General features: G+C 38.2%; 1 pseudogene; it reads right to left on the bottom strand.

Annotated features, from left to right (window-relative positions):
• Positions 1-2499: 2499 nt before the first annotated feature.
• LOC137245981 (T-complex protein 1 subunit eta-like) overlaps positions 2500-6000 on the bottom strand; it is a 37184-nt pseudogene continuing 33683 nt past the window's right edge.

Below are 6000 nucleotides of genomic sequence, written 5' to 3'. Positions count from 1 at the left end.
CCCCCCGTTACGGAGGTACCCGCTGGTCATTTTTCGGTTATTCTTTAATATCTTTTGAACGAGTTAAAATTTTTATTTCCGCCTTCGGATTATTAATACTGATGTCAAGACGCGTCGTTTGACACCTCTCTCGATATTTTTGGTAGCGTATTAGCAGTCGACCCCTCAACTAGACTATTACCGTACAATCACTTTTTATAAACAAAACATTCCCAGCTCATGACAGCGATGGTCAGCTGTTTACGGTTATGGCACCATTAATCGATCACAATAGAGATGGTTATGGATATGGGTATGGTTACGACTATGGCATTAGGGTTAAAATTAAAATAAAAAAAATGTAAGGCGCGATAACCTCCGAAGAGATCTAAGGCCGAGCTTCTCTTCCAATTTGCGTCGTGCTCATCTTGATTTTCCCTACAAATTGGCCGGACGGGACCTACATGTTTATGCCGACTCCGAACGGCATCTGCGAGGCAGATGAGTTTTCACTGAGAGCTTTTCATGGCAGAAATACACCCGGAGCGCTTGCCAAACACTGCCGAGGGGCGACCCCGCTTAGAAAAATTTTCTTCTAATTGAAAAAACTTATTTCTAAAATTTTGATGTTGCTTTGCCCGGGGTGCGAACCCAGGGAATACGGTGTGATAGGCGGAGCACGCTACCATCACACCACGGTGGCCGCACATTACGGCATTAGGGTTAAGGAAAGTTTAATTTGGCATTTAGTTCGACAAACAAACAGAACCCTAAGTAATGTTTATATGTATGTTTATATGTAGCTTGTCGCCGTGACGTAAGGACATAGTGTACCTACACAAGTGTGTCAACTAAGCGATAAACGTCAAAACTACAAACAGCCTCGCTCACCTGATGCAAATCTCAGGTCTAGAGTTGCATTTTTGGTACGTAAGAGTACTTCAAGCTGAGTTGCATTTGATAGTTTAATAAAACTTTGTAGTATTTACAGATGAAACAGTTGCATATATTTCCGCGGAAATAAGAATACTAGAAGATTTGTAGCCTGCAACAATGCGAAAACATACGGAAAGAAAAAAATTATTTAAATTAGAGTCAAAATATAAAGCGCCACACGTGTAACATGGAAAAATTTCACTTCTAAGGCTGTTTACACAAAGGCATAAGGGCAAAATTATATACGCGTTTTGGTCGCTTCAGAGCAAAGATAACGTACGGCGTTTCATTGTTTTTCGTATGGCGTTGTCAAAGCGTAGGGACGCAACCAAAGCATTTATGTAAATTTTTCGATACTACGCCCGACAGATGAATTAATGAATGCAACACAACTAAAGCGTCTGTGTAAATCCGCCTTAAGTAGCTGTGAAAGTCCCTGGAAATAAAATGGTGCTGTAAGTGCAAACAAATCAAATTCCTATATGACACTACTTTATTTTCTATGTATTTTTCTTGTATTTTCTCTTATATTTTTTGTCGAGGGAGCCAATAAGGTTTCAGTACTGGTGTAAGTGTGTGAACTATATTTAAAAAAACTAACGAAATACAAGAAAAATGCAACTTATTTCATTAAAAACAAACGAGCCAGTTTGTATTTCGATAGGGGTTTTTCACATTAGGCCGTTTTTTCTTTATTTTTTCTGACAAATGAAAATTTTGTTTTTAGTTTCAAAATTTTGTATATAAAAACACAACTAAATTCAAAGTGTAAATTGTGTGTGCAAATGAGTTTTCAATAAGTGTACATTTTTCAGTTTTTCAAAGTTAAGGAATTGACCTCCATATTCTTATGTTACACAAATATAGTGAACTTGGGTACAGAAGTTCAAATTAAAAATTTTTTCACAATAATTTGAAAAACTCTACGTTTTCTCTGCTTTTTACACTTAAAGGAGTAACCCTCCGTAATAAATTAAACTTTTAATGAAAATCAATAATTCTGAACTGAACACTTTTCGCCATGATATAAAATTAAAATGCTGTGGAACAGGAGCAATACTTTTGTGACTATATAAACCCTGTTTCAATCTTTTACGTCTCTGCACAGTACCCTAATTGGCCGTTTTCAATCGAAATAACAATGGCAACCCAGATTTTCCCGTTATGCTCACTTAAGCGAGTGCCTGTCAGAAAGAAGTCAACGCACTATGCGTAAGGACAGAAGAATCATGATAATATTCAGACGTATGGAGTTTTCATATTTTCCTTTTCATTCCGTTGAATGTAATCGGGGTTGAGGCGAACGAGCAAACGCCTGAATTGATTATATTCACGCATGAAATAAACCCCAAAAACCCCCGTCGCTACGCCCCTGTATAGAGCTGAGCTACATTAAAATGAACGAGTCCACGGCGACGTTACTGACCAGTTTAACGCCTTATAGGTAGTTGGCAAAAGAAACGGTATATACGATCAGAAGGCACTCGAAGACGATGCCTCAAAACTTATAACCAAAACAATAATTATCATTTCCCTGACACAAATTATATAGTTTTTCCTCCGGAGTTGGACACAATCTTTTCATTATATTACTTAACAATTTAAGAGTAGATATTTTTTTTGAATTTGTATTTTGACTTACCAGCAACAACAGAATCATGTTTAATTGTACGCCGCAGCATCATGTAACGAAGCTCAGTTTCTTGCAAAAATTGTTCGTCATCGCCACGTAAAATCAATGTACATATTCTAGAATTAACGCAACCTTTAAATAATTATAAACTATGAAAATAAAATCAATGTCAAACCCACTATCAAACCATGGAAAATACTGAAACATTCACCACCAACTAGACGTTCTTCAAAGTAATCACATTGACCCAAAACACTTGAATTAATATCATTAGCTGTAGTCATAACAGCACCCCCACAAGCTTTCTTTGTACGTTTCAAATATTCTTCTGGTACACGAACAGCACAGAACATATCACAATCTGTAAAATACTGTGTAGCAACATCACCAATTGGTAGTTTAGATAACACAACATTGGCGCTTTACTTAGCTAGTTTATTGTACAGAATACGCCATGCAGCATCAACAATTTTCTGATACTCTTGACATTTATCTACACGTACTTCAACATTATACGCTACAATGACATTTTTCATATAGATGCGTTTAACACAAGCTTGTGAATTCCAATAACATCGCCACAATCAACCAAGATGTTGCGTTTGTAAATATAAAGGAACTTCATATTTGGCAATTGAAGTTTATTACGCCTTGTCCAACATTCTCCCTATACAACAAAAATACTTGCTAACATATTTTGTGTTGTTGTTGTAGCGATAAGGTTGCTCCCCGAAGGCTTTGGGGAGTGTTATCGATGTGATGGTGCTTTGCCTGATAAAAATCCGGTACGCTCTGGTACCACAGCACCATTGAGGTGCTAGCCCGACCATCTTGGGAACGATTTATGTGGCCACATTAAACCTTCAGGCCATTACCTCCCTCCCTACCCTCGTTTATTAGTGAAACAGGATTCGCCGCGGATAGGTGAGGTTGACAATTGGGTTTGGAGAAGCTATATATTGCGCTGGCAACCTCAAGGGTTGCGCTACACAGCCCCTTGAATCTGGTATTTTAGTCGCCTCTTACGACAGGCATACCTACAGCGGGTATATTCTGACCCCCTAACCCGCTGGGGTACATATTTTGTGTCATATTCGATTGCTATATTGCAGTTTTTAATCGTAAAAAATGTTAGAAAATTTACTAACCAGTGGGAAAATTAATTTCATTTGCAATGTGTGCCATCATCCTTAGCCAAAGCAAATGTCAAATTCTTCTTCTTATGATTTGCTTGGAACAAAATTTGGGAGATGGCTACTTTTCAATATCAGATGGCGCCAGTGTCGCTCATTCTACCGTTCTCCATAAAAATACTTGCAATCTACTCATAATGCATAAGCTTGTGTTAAGCTCATCTATATGAAAAACTGCTTATGTGTCGGAGCTATGAATGGGTGCGTTTTTGGTCAGACGATTTTTGCATGGATGATAAGCCTTCCTGCGATTTACAACGAGATTGACTGAATTTTTGTATGTGTGCGTGTCGGGTATTTGGCGCTTGCCCCGCGACTATCAAATAAAACGCCATCAATCAACATTTGCATTGAGAAACCGTAGCGTTCGGACGTGAATATGTCGTCATCGGATAATAACTTTTTTTACTTGCAACTACAGCAGTTTTATTAAATAAAAAGAAAAAGAGTGATAAATAGAAATTGTGGATGAAAAGCTTTTACGCAAAACGTAATAGGTTTACACATGTACATCTTCTAAACGAATTAAAATTGTTATGTAAAGAGGAATATAAAATTTTTTTTGCGAATGGACTCGGAAACATTTGACGAACTTTTGTATATGGTCACGCCGTTAATTGAAAACAAAAATATAAGGCTGCCAGCTGCAATAGCACCCGACATGCGGTTGTCAGCAACATCACGATATTTGGCGACTGGAGAAAAATTTGAAGACCTAAATTTCTTAACAGCAATTTCTCCAAAATCCCGGGCTTTAATTGTTTTGGAACTTGTGAGGTTTGTATTTAATGTCTCTCAAATGCTATCACGGTAAGTAACTTAAAACAAGTAAAAAATCTAGGTTTGAAAGAAGCCAAATAGGGATGTGACAAATTTGCTGAATATAACAAAATTCCACCCCCGTTACGGAGGTACCCGCTGGTCATTTTTCGGTTATTTTTTAATATCTTTTGAACGAGTTAAAATTTTTATTTCCGCCTTCGGATTATTAATACTGATGTCAAGACGCGTCGTTTGACACCTCTCTCGATATTCTTGGTAGCGTATTAGCAGTCGACCCCTCAACTAGACTATTACCGTACAATCACTTTTTATAAACAAAACATTCCCAGCTCATGACAGCGATGGTCAGCTGTTTACGGTTATGGCACCATTAATCGATCACAATAGAGATGGTTATGGATATGGGTATGGTTACGACTATGGCATTAGGGTTAAAATTAAAATAAAAAAAATGTAAGGCGCGATAACCTCCGAAGAGATCTAAGGCCGAGCTTCTCTTCCAATTTGCGTCGTGCTCCTCTTGATTTTCCCTACAAATTGGCCGGACGGGACCTACATGTTTATGCCGACTCCGAACGGCATCTGCGAGGCAGATGAGTTTTCATTGAGAGCTTTTCATGGCAGAAATACACCCGGAGCGCTTGCCAAACACTGCCGAGGGGCGACCCCGCTTAGAAAAATTTTCTTCTAATTGAAAAAACTTATTTCTAAAATTTTGATGTTGCTTTGCCCGGGGTGCGAACCCAGGGCATACGGTGTGATAGGCGGAGCACGCTACCATCACACCACGGTGGCCGCACATTACGGCATTAGGGTTAAGGAAGTTTAATTTGGCATTTAGTTCGACAAACAAACAGAACCCTAAGTAATGTTTATATGTATGTTTATATGTAGCTTGTCGCCGTGACGTAAGGACATAGTGTACCTACACAAGTGTGTCAACTAAGCGATAAACGTCAAAACTACAAACAGCCTCGCTCACCTGATGCAAATCTCAGGTCTAGAGTTGCATTTTTGGTACGTAAGAGTACTTCAAGCTGAGTTGCATTTGATAGTTTAATAAAACTTTGTAGTATTTACAGATGAAACAGTTGCATATATTTCCGCGGAAATAAGAATACTAGAAGATTTGTAGCCTGCAACAATGCGAAAACATACGGAAAGAAAAAAATTATTTAAATTAGAGTCAAAATATAAAGCGCCACACGTGTAACATGGAAAAATTTCACTTCTAAGGCTGTTTACACAAATGCATAAGGGCAAAATTATATACGCCTTTTGGTCGCTTCAGAGCAAAGATAACGTACGGCGTTTCATTGTTTTTCGTATGGCGTTGTCAAAGCGTAGGGACGCAACCAAAGCATTTATGTAAATTTTTCGATACTTCGCCCGACAGATGAATTAATGAATGCAACACAACTAAAGCGTCTGTGTAAATCCGCCTTAAGTAGCTGTGAAAGTCCCTGGAAATAAAAT

Source organism: Eurosta solidaginis, chromosome 3, assembly GCF_040869045.1.
Source record: "Eurosta solidaginis isolate ZX-2024a chromosome 3, ASM4086904v1, whole genome shotgun sequence".
NCBI lineage: Eukaryota > Metazoa > Arthropoda > Insecta > Diptera > Tephritidae > Eurosta > Eurosta solidaginis.
The sequence above is the reverse complement of the archived record's forward strand: the minus strand, read 5'-3'. Positions and strand labels throughout refer to the sequence as shown.